Source organism: Thermobia domestica, chromosome 8 (assembly GCF_964235325.1).
Source record: "Thermobia domestica chromosome 8, izTheDome1.hap1.1, whole genome shotgun sequence".
NCBI lineage: Eukaryota > Metazoa > Arthropoda > Insecta > Zygentoma > Lepismatidae > Thermobia > Thermobia domestica.
In genome coordinates this window covers 93,909,620-93,927,453 of record NC_137461.1, presented here as the reverse complement: position 1 = coordinate 93,927,453, position 17,834 = coordinate 93,909,620, and the positions used below count along the sequence as shown (strand labels likewise).

The window sequence follows — 17,834 nt, the reverse complement described above, 5'->3', positions numbered from 1 at the left end:
ACATTCCTAGAATAAACCTATATTCCATCTCCACTGTAGGTGCCTAATATCTCTACTAAAACCGGAAATGGTAAAAAATACTACTACTTCCAGTTTCCGATATTAATTGAGATAATATCATGTCATATAAAACAAACTCCTTCACTTGAGGTGTACGTGACACTGTTGCTTTTTTCATTAAATTGATTACACAAAATAAAGGGAACGTAGGTTCAAATTACATTGCTGTAATCTCAGTACATTCTAAACATAATTTTGTTTTCTGTTTGTTTTTACATAAATTATTTCACATTTGTCTTTAAAAAAAAAACTTACCTAGAAATAAAATGACTCGTATTTTTTTTGTTCTTAAAAACAAGGTATCCTTTAAAATAAAATACAGTAGTTTTTTTATGCGTTAGCCAACGTACGACACTAATCACACGTAAAAATGACTCAATATTTCCCAAAGTATTTCTCTAGTGATAAGTATTTTGTATATGATGAAGAGACTGATTGAATATATGAAGTCCGTCACATACGGCTAACTTTTATTAGTTACATGTTGTCTTGTCAATGTGCATTTCAATTACGGTTGTGTATAGTAAAAACCTATTTGAAACAATAGTATTTTTAATGGAAACACTAATATAACCATTTACTATGGGAATATTATAATGAACAGTTCGTAGAGGAGAGCATTTCTACAATCACCACAGCTTCACTACTCACTTAATGAACTCCAAATTATGATTAGTACTTTTACAACAACACTCTTATCATTTGTAGATGTCACGCAGTGGCGTATTTAGGATTTTGTTTCGGAAGGGGGGAAGCTATGTACAATACGTGAATAAGTACTTATATTTTTCCTTTTTGTGTGCCGACAAATTTTAATGAAGTTGTGCATATAAAAATTTATTTCAGGTGGGACTGGGGGCCGATAGCTACCCCGTAAATACGCCACTGCTGACAGGTATAATACTTCTCATCTTCCACACTGCGCTTGAGGTTCGTAAGGTTACCAGATATCTAGACTGAGATCATATGAAAATTGTCCCGGTTAAACCGGAACGTCTGGGAGTCCTAAACTAGAATTAACTAGAAAGACCAGATTCCCTATGAATAATTTGGCTCCTTTAATGTTTCGCATAGAGGATATTCTATGTACTTTACCATGTTTAGGAAATTTGTTCATTGAAGCATTCATTACAAACACATTACTTATTTATTTAAAATGCTTATCCAACGCTATGAAAATTCGCATTAGAAAAAAAAGTTTGTTAGATAATTCAGGCTAAATAAAACCAACTAATGAGTAAACTATTGCTTAATTTGCGCAGCTCGTCTTTACACTTGTATTATACATTTCTGATGGTGCAAATGACAATCTATTATTTAAACATCAAATAACCACCAATATTACAGAGAATTTCAACTCCTGTGAACTCTAATTGAAAACACTTTCCTAAATAGCATTTAAAACATCTTTTCGTCTTCCAACACGTATTTTGAAAACATTTATTTAAAAAATGGATGGAATTATACAGAGGAAATAATGTCGAAAAGCAAATTTGTCCAAGAGAACATAACAATCTATAACAAGAATTAAAAAAAAAAAAAAAACTCAATCACAAGTTCGTTTTATATGAACTCATCCACTTGCTTGACACAAGACAAACTATTATAAAAATAAAATACATTTTCTCATAACTATCAATAGAACGATTAATGAATTGGAAAACCATTTCGGTTATGTAATGCAGTAATGTCCTTCAACCAAATTATTTTGTAACTTTTAAAGTTTAGAATACCTTCAATCTTTGTTTTACAAGACAAACTGTAAGAGGTGATTCCTCCTCACATCAAAATAAGACAAAAAGTTCATATGGACCTATGGCGAAAAGTGCATAATTTCAGAGCTAGGGCTGTCCAAAATCGCAAAAAAGCCAAATTTCAAGAACCCTTATTTCGAACTCGAGAGAATGTGGATAGTGATCCTTATCAGCGTAAAGGAAGTCACGCATACGCAATCCAAAAATGCATATTTCATTAATGTTCAATGGGTGTACAAATTATTCCCTGCAGGGTGAAATTTCCAGACATGACATCAACCGAATTTTGAGATGCGCTCTGACTTTATGATTAGTCCAATGTAGGCAAACGATAAGCCGTGATAGCAGTGAACACGGAATTCTTTGGCGCAATGTCGGAAGTGTTAAGGATCGTGAGCAGCACGGTCTCTCGTACTCAGGAAAACCCATGGTGCGATGTTTTCTTTCACGCTTATAGGTAAAGAAAACATGAAATATACCGTGACGAAATACATATCATCACGCGCAATTCCGAACACAAAGGAACATGGAGTTGCCAGTTTCTAACACTTCTGCGTTCCGTCCGAAGCATTGGATGTCCATTATTGTCAAGGTTACCTCCTGCCTACTTTGGACCCTTCTTGAAATCAGGGTATATCTGAAAACTCTATTGAAAACATATCTGAGAATTACATCTTGTAGGGAATACCCTCTGCAGCTATCGACAATTGATGAAATATTCACTTTTGGATTGTATATGAGTGACCTCCTTTACGCTGATAAGAACCACAATCCACAGTTTGTGGAATTCGAAATAGGACCTACTGAAATTTTGCTTTTCGCTATTTTGGACAGTTCTAGCTCTGAAACTATGCACTTTTTGCCATAGGTCTATATGAACTTTTTGTCTTATTTTGATGTGAGGAATCACCTCTTACAGTTTGTCTGTATAGTTCATTAACACCCTGTATATATGAGGGGAGTGAAAAAGTTCCCAGAATGTTGTTGTAGTTTTAGCATTTGTGATGCAACTACAATGAATCTTATGCAGTACAGTCCATAGATTGCCTAATTGTGAATCTGACATGTGTTAACACTTCATAATAGGCAGTGTACGTGTGTACCACTAGTTTAGCTGAACGGAGAAGTATATGATGATCAGTTAGTGCAATTTCACAGATGTAGCAACGCGCAATCAAGTTCATATGAAAAATGGGGAAATCTGCCTTAGAGACTTTAAAAACAGTTTAGCACCATCGGATGTTTGGTTCTTCCGAAAGCTAAAAATGGGCCTTTTCCGTTTCTCCATTGTAGAAGAGAGTAAAACCAACGCGACGCCTGAACTTCGGAAGATATCAAAAGGACATTTCCGTCAGTGTTTCCAGCAATCGTAAGATTACTGAAACAAGTGTATGTGTTTCGAAGGTGCCTCCTTTGAAGGCAATTAAGTAAATGTGTACTGTGTATTGTAGTAATAAAGAGCTACAACAAAATTCTTGGAAGTTTTTGACTGCCCCTCGTATATTTAAAGTTTCAATAAAATGCATCATAGACACATCTTTGCTCTTCCTAAAAAGCTATCCATTAAGATGTAGCAATAATCTGTTTACTCTTAAGTTCCTTTACGTAAAAGAAATATTTTGTCTTACATTATTTTATTTGCAGTACTAACCAAGATTATTATTAGCATAATAAATAACTTAATAGTTTAAAAGTTCTACGATATCTGAATGTATCAGTAAATACTATTCAATTGAACACATAAAGTCTCTCTCTTCCATTTTCAGCTCAGTTCTCCAAATATTTCTGTGAACTATTTTCACGTAAGTCTCACAAAAATTTTCTTAGTTTGCTGCAATGAACTATGCTCATTCCCATAAGTGCGGAAGTTCAAAAAGTAATTAGGAACTTTCCTTCCATAGACTTTAAGTTTACAATACAAGCATACGATGTTTAACTACAAATTTTACAATCTTGTTTTAAGGATAACATTAACAGTCCTATAGACCCTACAAATCTAGATTTGTACTTGTAAGTTAATAAGATAAAACACATAATATCAAATTGCAGTGTTATCTGTTTCATTATGTAATATGGGAATCTATAATTTATTTAATTTTTTCTGTGTCTGAGGAAATAATATACTTTCATACTTAGTAATTATATATTATACTCATTCTCCATGCAGCTGATTTCCTCAAACATATTTACTTCTGTTTTGTGTAGCCATGTTTATTAAAAGAACATTACCTCTCTTTAGAAAGTTCTCCACTCACCTATCTATAGCTCTAGTATACATATGTTTCTGTTTTCCAATTTTGAAAGCTGGAAAGCGGAACATTGCCTTCGCTAGAAAAAGTTATGCAGATGCCCAAGCCTTTAACAGGTAAATAATGGCTTTGTTGCTACATGCTGTACAGATAATGTATTTGAAATTATGATAGTTCCACAGCTAATCTAAGATGTAGATTAACACAGTAATCTTGAACTAACTTTCATAGCTTGAAATTAAACACTACATAAAATGCAACTGTTGGTATAACTTGTAATACTGCTGGTATAATCTCCTGAGTGACATTTCGTCCCCCATCAAGAGGACTTTTCTTGTCTTGCTACAACGACAGTGAGATAACATCGATTTATTTAATCTTTTCAACACTATTATAGATACTCACCACGAATATAAATATTCTTCAGGTAACCCAAACTCCCAGTTCTCATTAGCTAAGTGCGACTCCAGGTCTTTCACTCCCAAATGTGTTCCCCCAAAATCTCTAGATGCTTGTTTCCCAATTCCCCAATCTTCTTTAATCAAATCAGACCCTTTCTCCCCTATCATAATGGCCACTGCATTTGTGTGAGCACGAGGAATTCTGGGAGCTATAGAACAATCAATAATCCTTAGACCACTAATTCCGTATACTCGTAATCGTGGATCAACAACTGCATCGGGATCTGAAGGTGGACCCATTTTACATGTTCCCACTTGATGGTGAAAGAGCATTGTGTATGTTCGCAAATGGCATTCCCAATATTCTTCTGAGTTAAAAGGATACTCTTCACAGCCTGGTACAGGCACTGTGTAAAGATAGCTTCCATATTTCTTAAACGCATCAGTTTCACTCATCTTCAAAACAAGTTTTAGTCCTTCTATTGCCACTTCCACGTCTCTTCTATCGGATAAATAATTAGGGTAAAACAATGGAGCTTCGAAAGGGTTTCTGGATCTAAGTTTCATAAATCCTTTGCTATATGGTTGAAGTATCGTTGGAAATGTTGTCCAGGCATCCTTGTTTTTGATGGGTCTAAATACTTTATTATAAAGTTGATCACTTAAGCCATGTGAGTCTTTGATTCCACCATTATCGGAATTTGTTGAACCAGGAGCAAAAATAAGTTCGAGATCAGGAAAACCGTCTGAATATTTAGTTCTCACGAAACCAAGGGATTCAGCGCCACCTAGTGATGTAAATGGACCTTTTCCATCTGCAAAATACGTAACAAAATTTTGAAGAATAGTTATTCTAGATTCTATTAGACTTACACTTCGATTGACTAGGAAAGTTATGCCACCTATTCCTATGTGATCCTGTAAATTTTGTCCAACACTGGGTAAATGCTGTAGAACTGGAATTCCTAATTCTTGTAAATGATCTGCAGGACCAATTCCAGATAACATAAGAAGTTGAGGAGAATTTAAAGTTCCAGCCGAAAGAATCACTTCATATCGTGCTTTAACTTGTTGATATCTCCTATTTCTGTAAAATTCAACTCCAACCGCTCTTCTTGTTGAGTAATCAATTAATATCTTGGTGACTTGTGAGTTAAGAGCAACGTGAAGGTTATCTCTTTCTTTAATTGGTCTAAGGAATGATTTCTCCGTGCTGCACCTCCTTCCGTCTCGCACTGTTCCTTGAATAAATGTAAAACCTTCTTGATGTTTGCCATTTACATCCTGTAGTTCAAATCCTAATTCTTCAGCAGCCTGAAGAAAGGCTAAACCTAACGGTGTTCTAAATCTTACTTCATCCACTGTTTGATAACCTCCTGCTGAATGATAGTTGGTCTTGAGTAAATAGGGATTTTTCTGATCTTCTGATTTCTTAAAATACTGAAGAAGGTCCCTGAAGCCCCAACCAGGATTACCCATTGCTTCCCACGCATCATAGTCTCTCCGATTACCTCTAGTGTATATCATGTAGTTTATCACACTCGTGCCACCTAATACTTTCCCGCGTGGCCAGACACAACGACCTTCAACAAGTCCACGACAGAAATTGGGAGAATATTCAGTTTTATAATTCCAGTTGATTTCTGGAACATGATCAACATATGCTGATACGACAGGAACGTCTGTCAAAAAATTATCAAATCCTCCAGCTTCTAACAGAAGAATTTTCCAGCCTTTAATTTCACTTAACCTATTTGCTACCACGGCTCCAGCTGAGCCCCCACCTACAATTATAAAGTCATATGTATCATCAACAACTTTAACATTTGTAATTCGTCCTTCCAAAGCTTGGAAAGTCCCTCTATAGAAGTCTCGTATAGAATCAAGGATAGTTGATGAGAAGAGACCAAGGGTATCCAAAGAGCAGGCGCAAAGACCAAGAACTAGTAGCAACCATTTCCATATAATCATTTTACTTTTTGTTTGTCACTGTGGTCACTTTAAAGACGGGTCTTCTTCATATGATAACTTCTTGACATCTTCCGGAATTTCTTGTTCCAGTTGTTCTTATATGTTGTATTCACCTGCAAAATTAACATAATAATAATAAGAATAATCCAGTTTAAATCTGATTATTATACAGAACACTACAACTATTCTTAAACTCTTTAAAGAAATACAAGTTCATCAATAATTGTAATCGATATTTTTTTAAAATAATCATTAAGAGACTAAATAACCAAATATAATAGAAAATTTTTAACCGATCAAAAACCAATAGCACAGGAAAAGGAGTCAGAGAGGCAGGACCGGAAAGACGCAACAATGCATTGGGACAAAGGAATAGTAGTTGATGAATTTTCTTAGGTTGCACTATAAGATCTGTCAGTAAAATTCTGTTTTTCCTTGAATTGAGATCATTACTTGAATTGAGGTTTTATATTTTCGGGTGCAGACCTATATCTAAGTTACTTATATATCTAAAATAACCTTCGTTTTCGATATTTATTGTAGCGTCAGGAAAAAAAAAAAAAAACAACGTAAACATTGATTAAAATAATCGGCCATGATGAAAGAGGGCAAATGAATCTGCTTCACTAAAATTGCAACGATTAACTCTGCTGCCATAACGTCATTGTAAAATTGCAATTAAGCAAACCACAAACAGGTCAATTATGAGCTTCCTCATTGCTATATGTTTAGCGTATGGGACTTCGGCACGGGAGACCTGAGTTCGATTTCCGGGGAAAGCTCATATGGTTCGAATCCCACGTTTAGCTCTAGACTCACGTCTCATATAGCCTCACTGCTGAACGGGACACTAAACTAAACCCAATAAACAATTATATATCAGCAATACTATTAATGATAATTGTTCTAATATCAATCATTGTTATGAAAAGTTGGTATATATATGGTACAAATAAATAGCTGCATCTTAATTTACAATAATACAAATCCTTACAACTACAGCAGCATAAACATATTTGAGAAAAACAGAATCACATGAAGAGTCTTAAGCATTAATGTGCAAAAGGTCTGGCTAAATGAACAAACTTCTGACGGTCAGACAGACTTGTCGCAGGAAGTGTCCATACGAACAAGCATGTTAACGACTGTAAAGTAACATTTGTTTGCGACAAGGATACCAATTGCGATGCTTATATAAACTTGATTCAAAGTGAGAAAGTTGCTAATAAGTTTTTATAGCATTAAAATATTTCTGTAGAATACTGAGTAGTCGTTATAAGGAAGTACTCGCATTTTTATATCTATATCAGCATGGTGAAACCAAATATGGAGACTCGCTAATAGAATAAGCTTTCTTAAGGTATTAGGAGATTATTTCTGCAAAGAAACAACAAATTTGCATTGTGTCAATACTGCATATCATGCAGTTCTCGGGGTATGCATTGGAGTCTATAACTGCTAGCATCAGTGACCACGGCATGACGAACCTAGAAATTTCCGCATGATGTGGCTGCAGTGATATATAGCCTAGCGGTTATGATCGAATGTGCATGTGGCTTGTATGAGAGATTTTTCTGATAGATGTAGCTGCAATGACCATTGGCGTTTAAGACAGTGGTGTGTGTGACCGATATTGTGATGTGTTTGTTTCTAATATCCCAAATACAGAGTGGTAATGTGCACGGTTGACAACACTTGGGAGGTGATTCCTGACATCAAGATACGACAAAAGTATGGACCAACTGTAAGTGTAGAAATGCTTCCTTTCGGCTCTATGACCACCTGAAAATTTGTTGGAAAAATGCAATAACAGTCATCACTCGTGAATCAAATTTCAGTTCAAAGAAGGAATAAAATATAATGTTCATTATATTTAGTTGTAGATTCCACTAATGCACAATTGAATATAGTGCAGCGGCGGCGCAAGGGTGATATGAAAGGAAACTGAAGAATCCCTTGGGTATTTTTATCAAAAGTTAAATGAGAAAAATGAACAACAATCATGTATACCCTAGGTAATATTTCAATGAACAAAAGGCACCGTACATCGCTCAAGTTAGAAGAACACTGTTAGAATTCGAAAGAAGGAGAGATACATAAGTTTGATTGATCTATTTTGTCTCAGCTTAGTACAGAATAAACTCCCGGAGGAAGAATTGAAATGAAACGAAGTCTTTAACGTCTTACTGTTACGCCTTTTAAGCTAATGGAGACAGATGATAACTGAATGGTTTCTGTTCAAGTTAAGAGCGTGCGAAAATGAAGAGAAAGGAACTTTGATCCAAAGTAAGTGCAAAATGAATGTGCGTAGGACGGCTGTATCAAGCGCCGCAAGTAAAGAAATTTTAAGTTTTTTTTCTTTTTTTTCGGATTTTAACTTGACGATGTATTATGCTATATTGAAATATTGTACTTGACAGCTGCTCATTTTCTTCATTCAACTTTTAACAAAATACCCAAGGGAGTCTCCAGTTTCTTTGGGGGTCAGGGCCGGATTTCCCAATAGGCCCGGTAGGCCCGGGCCTATGGGCGCAAACTCCCACGGGGTGCACGGCCGAGAGAAAAAATAAAAAATATCTAGAAATAAAAATAAATAGCCATAATTTAACATATTTTTTGAATTGATTAAAAAAAAAACAGGCTAATAAAGCACTCTGATTTTGAAGTTTATTGGAACAAATAATTGTTGGTAAAGTTCACCAATCTTTTGTTAATACATTAACGGTATTTTGTTAAGCCCAGAACCAAGTAAATTCCTCAAAAAACTTGCAATGATAAAATTGCATCGTGGAGTGGTGTTTAAGCAATTAACATACAGGCCTGATATAATTTTTTAATAAAGGTTTTTAGGAAAGTAACTTTAACCAGACTAGGGGGCGGAAAAAATTATTGGGCCTAGGGGCGCCAAAATGCTAAATCCGGCCTTGTTGGGGGTTACCCTTGCGCCCCCTGACTATATCCAATTGTGCATTAATGGAATCTACAACTAAAAATAATGAACATTTCATATTACCCGACTTCGTCCCGAAATTTGATTCTCGAGTGATGGCTGCTTTTGAAATTTTCCGGCAAATTTTCGGGTGGTCATAGAGTCGAAAAGAAGCATTTCTACACTTAGTTGGTCTAGGCTTTTTGTCTTATCTTGATGTCAGGAATCACCTTCCAAGCGTCGTCAACCTTGCACAATAACACCCTGTATACTGTGGTATAGTTTTGAAAATAGCAAAAACAACACACGAAGGATTTGTACCGTACAAAAGGCATACGTGGACTCACAAAAGGGTATCAGCCCAGAATGTTGTTTGTAATAAAAATGGAAACATCCTTACGTATGACGAGATGTTCTAGATAGTGGAAATAGTATTTGGATAACCTGGATGAAGTGTTATGGAAGCGAAGATAGGTCTACATAATGATAGTGGCGTATACATAATTTTATCAAGATAGGGAGGGGTGTTAAACTTCCAAGTTAATATCGTTTCAGGATTTTCGTATTTACATTTTAATATGGCAAATGCTTATTTCTTCATAACATCTTGTTGAAGGTGGGAAGTTGAAATTCGGTACTTCCACCCTTTCTGTACGTCACTGCACGACACCATGTCATTTTTTTTATTATTATTATTACAGGCATGAGGATTGTCACTGCAATTTAGAAAATCTCTCCAAGTGACGAATTTGTGTCCCCGGGTTTAGATCTGAAAGTGACCTGAAAAAGAACACTTTTTGTGATTTTATTTACAGATGAGAAATAAATGAATAACAAAAATATATGAAAGTATTATATATACACCGTATACAGGGTGAACAATTTATCTGGAACAACCGTAATAACGGAGAAACCAGAAGATCGAGAAAAGTGAAACTTTTCATAAAGCAACTATAATGAGGGGGACATAGTTTTACAATTAAACAACACCACCTAATAAACAGTGTTGCAATCCCAACATAAAGTTGTATATTTTCAAATGGCACTACGTCAGATTATTACATATTTCAAATCAGCATGTTAAACGAAAACTCAAAATATCACATTTATTATTCAGTGTTGCAAACTAATGATGTTATAATATTACAAACATACAAAGTTTGGAAGCCTCTATCACACATATAGCGAAACGGAGATGGACAAGACAATGCACATCGGAAGTACCTTAGCTTTGGATACTATGGTCATGGTATGACTTGTGTTGAATAAATAGTAACGAAGTTATAAGCCCTGAAAATTTGATTTTTTTCGAAAGGCTTTATTTAAAAAAAATGCTTAGATAAATATATATCTAGTAAGTTTCGTGGCTTGCAATGGATGTGTAAATTATTTTGCCGTTTACAGCACTTCGATATCTCAAACCACTCCGGAGATATGATAAACATTGTTGAAGTTTGCAACACTGCTTAAATCATGTAATTGCGAGGACGTGTTGTAATTACACCTACTAAAAGTTATTCCAACAATACTATAAAAGGAAAGAAAACAACAATCAGTTTAAACATCATCCAGAAATACGACATTTTCAGCAGTATTGCGAACTTTATCAATGTTTATCATATCTCCAGAGTGGTTTGAGATATCGAAGTGCTGTAAACGGCAAAATAATTTACACATCCATTGCAAGCCACGAAAGTTACTAGATATATATTTATCTAGGTTATCGATATCCAGGTTGGTCTATACTTTTTGTCTTACCTTGGTGTCAGGAATCACCCCTCAAACGTTGTCGGTGTTGTTTTGAAACACCCTGTATATGTCGTCTGTTATTAAAGAATTTTAAAATAAGTTTTCATTTTAGGTAATAACATAAACAATGTACACTCATGTCCAAAATTATTGTCGCATGTCTATAAATATGATGTTGTAGGAATATAATTTGATAACAATTCGACAGGTATTTCTTATAATGTTAGTATGTGTATAATGGGCAAAGACATGTATGTGGAAAATTTCATGTCAAAAGAGACTAAATAAGAATAATAAAACGAAAATAAAACTATTGTGCACTTAGCAACATTTTGTTTTGCTCATTCTAATATTCTTATTTATAATTCTTTTCCTATGAAATTTACCACAAATATACATTTGCCGATTATACACATAGTATCAGTATTAAAAGTGACCTGCAAAATCATTATCAAATTATATTCTTACAAGAAAACAGTTATATATATGCGATAATCATTTTGGACATGAGTGTACATAAATATTTCTTCCTAATTCTGGATAATAAAGATTTTGCATAAGTTGTTTGCATGTTTATAATATAGATTTTGCATGTTTCTGTACAAATTAACGAAAGATTGGTGAGATTTCTTCTTTCGTTTCAGGAACAATCACTTCCTCAATAAAATAACAAGTTGCAGTGAACGTGTGGGCACGGACACAGACGGAGTACCTACCTACCTCAAGCTATCTTGTATTGCAGCAAGTCACAGTGTTGTAAATTTCTCTCAAACTAAACTCCCACATTGCAATAACAGTAATTTATTCTTAAGCATGACTGTCTTACTTCGTAATTTACGTGAAATTGGTTCAAAAAGGATAACAAACATTACAAGAGCAATATTGTGAAAATAATTAAATATAAAACTTAGTGACAAGATCGTTTACAAAATACTCTTTCGGAATAGAAAGCATTCCCGCCAGTTCATTTCTTGAAGAATTTGAGTTAGTAGTCCAAATGTCAAATTATGGAAGTTAACAAGAAAGGGTGTTTGCAAACACTGTTGCCGCATTGATCTACCCTCGTACCAAGCAATCAAACATATCTAGGGGTCTATGTATTTCATATGTGAGGACTTCCTGGTTAATTAGAGCTTTGAAAATAACTTTATGGTAACATATAAATATGTGATTAATCAAACGATACGCAAATTGGATCATAATTTAACAATGATTTAAAATTGAAGGGCTCGGGAAAAGATAGTGCTATGCCACACTTCGTCCTAAAATGAACTAAGGGTTGTTTGTGGTTCCTCATCTGTAGTATTTTTAACTATCGTAAGAAGTTTCAAGAAATTTTAAGAAATAACAGCACAAATGGTATAATCTTTGTTGTTCCCATAAGTATAATCGTAAACATTTCAGCATGAACAACCTAACGTCTGGGAGCAACATGATAGAAGCTAGTACAAGTAATGTTAGTAAACATGCGAAGAGGACATTGTGTTATATACTCAAAGAAAGTGAAACTGAAGTTACTTCACAGTAATGAAGAATATGTTTCTCGTGATAGTGAAGAATATTTATTAGAAGACAATAAATTTGAGGTGGAGCATATTTTTTTTTAAACAAAATAAGGCTTAACTATGTTTCTCAAATTCAACGTATACAGGTATACTCTTTCTTGAAGTAGTACTATGTTAAAAATTAACTATATTATTGAAATGATAAAGTAAATTCCTCATTGGACGATTCTTTCCAAGATTAGGAAGACTATTTGCGTCTCTGAACAATAGCGACAATAGTCTATGATCAATGAAGACAGTTTGCGTCTGAACAATGTGAATTGTGATAAATGTTACAAGTAAGTGCAAGATAACTGGTCTTAGAACTACGGTCAAGCTAGAGACCTGCACGGGCCGAATTTTTCGGCCCGAGCCCAATCCAGCCCGGATGTACGTAGGCCCGGAGATTTTCGGCCCGAGCCCGGCCCGGCCCGATAAGTTTTTTAAAATTCTTGGCCCAAGCCCGGCCCGGGCCCCATAAATTTTCGAAGTTTCATTTTGTAACATTTTTCACGGGCACACTTCTTCAACTTTTGCCTTTATTCTAATTATCGTTTAACGAATGTCAATATTATTAAAGAATTGCAATTAATCGGCCCCAGCCCGGCCCGACCTGAAGAGAAATCAGTGTCGGCACGGCCCAAAGAAATAATAGAGTCGGCCCGCTCAAGCCCGGCCCGGCTCGTGCAGGTCTCTAGGTCAAGCCAATAAATGTACAAAGTTCACACTGTATAGGTGTTTATATTCCTATTACACACCAATGGCGAAGAAAATAGTATATCGCATCAGATAACGTTTTTACCAATGTGGTACAACATTTCGACATTTTTTTTTTTTTTTTTTGGTCTTAATTTGATGTGAAAATCGATGGTTGTATACAGAATTTACGATGTTACACTTTGTTTTTCGTTAGAAGAACATACAGTGAATTGTATTTCTTAATTATGAAAATTTTCAAGGCGTTCAAAATTTGCAGATACTAAGTTCTAGCTATTAAAATAACATATTTCAGAGTTAACTGTGCTCTTAATATTTCTTGAAAACATTAGTAATTATACGTTATTTAAATTATTTCAACTACGTACAAGGAATTTGGTATTACATTAAACTTAAAGTAAGAATTTTGATATGAATAGGCTAATAATATTTTTATCGTTAAACATGGAGGTTGAATTTGTGTTAAGAATATGTGACAAAATAACTCTGAAGGTTTAGAGAAAACATTACTTTGTTTTGAATATGTTGCTGTCTTTACATAGAACACAAACTGTGGTTTTATTGAACTTCTATTAAAAAAAAAATCTATAAAAAATTTTCTTCATAATTACTTCACTTCAAATATTCAAATTTAAGTATTTTCTATATATCAAGAATATGTTGAGCATTCTTCATTTACATTAATCTCCATTAACATTCTTCTTGGCATGATTCTAACGTGACATATCAGCATCTTACAACGACTCTATTTTTACAAATAAAGTCTACAAGCAACATAGTGCTATGCCACAATTTTCAACGATAACTTTTTTTTTTTTAACATTTTTCACACCTTGCGTTTAAATTCAAATTTGAACTTTATTGGAGAAAAAATGTGCGACCTTTCTTTATAATATAATTTTTCGTGGAGAAAATGAAACTATTACACTAGTTAACAAAGGTTTTGTTACATAAAAGGAAATACCTGTTCTTAAAGGAACTTTTTGCGCTGAATTCGAATATGCACTCGGTTTTTCTCCATCACGTACGATTTTCCCGTAACAGAGGGATTTTCGGGAAAATCCCTCAAAAATTTCCCTTTTCGTTTATTTTACACCCCAAGATCTTGTCCCCTTGCATATACTAACATAGAAATTATACCTAAGTATACTTTGATTCATATTTAACAAACCCTCCAAGTTTCGTAATAATCGCTTTATTCTTTCTAGAGAAATAAATATGTTTGTATGTATACTGTGTGTATTGTTTATTGCACCTTATAGTAATGCTTTCAGATCTCTTAAGTTGAGGTAAAACGTTTTGCTTTATTACCACAAACACATATATAAAATATAATACAATATAATTTACAAGTGTGACAATTTACAATAAACAATAATACAAATGTACCAAAAGGTCATGAAAAGACAATCAAAACTATTACAATATATGAAACTTCCATTGGGTTACAAAAACATACACTACTTCCTTCTTTTGTAAGAAATGTTGCATTCTCTAACAAGACCCCAACAATAGTCACCCATCATTGAAGCATCCCATCGTCCCTGGTACCTTTTCAACATTGCCATTATATCTTGGTGGAATCTTTCCCCCTGTTCGTCGCTGAGAGCACCTAGGTTAGCAGGAAAGAAGCTGAGGTGGGAGTGCAAAAAGTGGATTTTTAAAGACATCCTACAACCCAACTCTTTGTATTTCTGTATCATGTCCTGTACGATTTCTGTTTAACTCTCAGCTTTGTTATTGCCCAGAAAGTTGCGCACAACACACTTAAATGCTGTCCAGGCAGCTAGCTCAGCACTGTTTAACTTGCTGTCAAAGCTATCATCAAGCATTAATTTCCTAATTTGGGGACCAATAAACACTCCCGCTGAAATCTTAGCATCACTCAGGTTAGGGAACTTATCTCGCAAATACTTGAAACCTTCACCAGATGTGTCCATGGCTTTGACAAAGTTTTTCATAAGTCCTAACTTGATATGAAGTGGCGGTAGTAATATCTTATTAGGATCTACCAAAGGAGCGTATTTGACGTTGCATTCTCCAGGTACGTAATTCACTCTAGGTTCCCATTCCTTCACTTCATAATGTTTGTCATCAGCTTCTTTCTTTCTTTTGCATTCTGTTACATTTGATAACAAATATTGATAACCATTTCATGAACAAAACGAAAAAACTTGGAGAATTGTATATATATGTATTAAGATATACATATACTGTACGTTTAAAAAATATATACGTTGGAAGTACATTCTATTTTTATACACGTTTCTAATTTACAGAGAGCAATACAAGTGTGTTGTTGATTATTGTAAATATTCATTTTTATGTCTGTGTTTGTAGTAATAAAGCAAATCGTTTTTACCCCAACTCAGGAGATCTGAAAGCATTACTATCAGGTGCAATAAACAGTGGACACAGTATACATGCAAATATATTTATTTCTCTAGAAAGAACAAAGCGATTTTTACGAAACTTTTAGGGTTTATTAAATATAAATCAAGGTATACTTAGGTATAATTTCTATGTTACTATATGTAAGGGGACAGGAGCTAGGGGAATAAAATATCTGAAAAAGGGAAATTTTTGAGGGAATTTCCCGAAAATCAATCTGTTACGGGAAAACTGTACGTGATGGAGAGAAACCGAGTGCATATTCGAATTCAGCGCAAAAAGTTCCTTTCAGATCAGGTGATTTTTCTCATGTAACAAACAAAAAGTTTAAATTTGTTAACTAGTGTTATTTATAGATTTTTTTAAAATTTATTTATCTCGAAATCATACAAATGTGGCATAGTACTATCTTGCCCCGACCCTTCAATTATTTAATTTCTTGCAATCTGAATAAATTATTATAGATTTCAGGTGAGAACTTTTGGCACATCTGTGCACAAAACAAGCTACTAATTCTAGTACAAAATCATGAAAATTGGTTCTGGGTTCGATTCCCGATGGGGAAGCATTGAACGCATTACGGTAATTCGGATTCCACCTTAAACTGTAAGTTCGTGTTTCGTGCAGACCATGATGCTGAAAAGAGACACTAAACTTCAATTAATAAAACAAAATCATGAAAAACGTTGTTCTCTTGATTAATAGTTCTAAAACTACGTCCAATTTAATTTAAACAAAAGCCAGTCTAACATTTCAATTCTCAATATAACTTTAGATCACAAGTTCAATCAAACTATTAGGGGTAAAAGTATAATCATGTATTGCGTAACAAAATTTGTGGATGACAGACAAGCCAATTGTGGTACATTTAGGAATAGTCTAATAATGTTGAAGTCGTGGAAATGACGGATTAGAAATTGATGTTCTATTCCTAACACAAATGTAGGCTAATTTATTTCCTGATAATGATCATATGCCTATTTTTTTTAATTATAGAAATAATGCACGAATGAACTTTTTGAGACTGCTGAGCTAGTCTTGAATCTAAACATAGCTAACCTAGGTCAAGTTCAACCCATTTTAGCCGATAACAATAACATTTGTGCATATAAGTAGCATGTCAGTCAACCTCCGGTTGCAAATTGAGAAAATATCACCCCATACAAACCAAACTCCTTCCCGTGGTGTACACATGACACTGCTAATTCTTCTTATATTTGATCAATATGATTTAGGGTTGCCACTTGTCCCGACTAAGTCAGGACATTCCTGATTTTGTAGAAAATATCCCGCGTCCCGACGTGACTTTATCGGGTCTTTAAAAGGTTCCAACTTTTATATTTGTTGATGAAGTTGGTAATTTGTTATTATTATTATTATTTGATTATTATGACAGAGTATTTTTTATTTTATTGCTATTATATACCGTATCTTTAGAAAATCCTTAGTTATAATCTTTCATTCAAAGAATCAACCTTTTATGTTGAAATATGACAATAGGTAACCAGGATCTTTTGCATGCCGGATATGCAGTTTTAACCAAGGTTGACTCATTCTTTAAATGAAACTTTAATTTTCTTAGTTCTGTAAATGGTATATTATGAAATTTACTGTTTCTATTTTAATCTTATTTTATAAATTAGCTTCAACCTTGTGAATTGAATCTTCTGACAAGGGCCTTAGCCTGCCAATATTCATTCTATACTAGAAATGTTCTGGGCCATTTAAAATGATTATAATGGTTTTAACACAGTGCTGTATTTTTGCCTATGAGCTGTTCAAAGTTGTTCAAAGGCACAGAAAACAAAGTTATTATATTATTATTATTATTATTATTATTATTATTATTATTATTATTATTATTATTATTATTATTATTATTATTATTATTATTATTATTATTATTATTGGAACATAATTTCCATATTATTACACAGTCTTTTAAATAAGAGGAAATCTTACAACAGCGATAGGCAGGTAGCAGTTTGCCTGGTAACAAAATCCAAGCTCATTTTTTAATTGATAAAGATCGACTTCTCAAGGCAGTAACAAGTAACCAGAAATAAACA

At 34.1% G+C, this 17,834-nt stretch overlaps 1 pseudogene across 1 annotated transcript in view; it reads right to left on the bottom strand.

The window, feature by feature from the left end:
• Positions 1 to 393: 393 nt before the first annotated feature.
• The window catches only part of LOC145693086 (glucose dehydrogenase [FAD, quinone] pseudogene), a 61,890-nt pseudogene continuing 44,449 nt past the window's right edge, over positions 394 to 17,834 (bottom strand). The window contains exon 2 of the transcript XR_014132709.1: positions 394 to 6,548. The product of XR_014132709.1 is annotated as a glucose dehydrogenase [FAD, quinone] pseudogene (transcript). The remainder of the gene's footprint in view (positions 6,549 to 17,834) is intronic.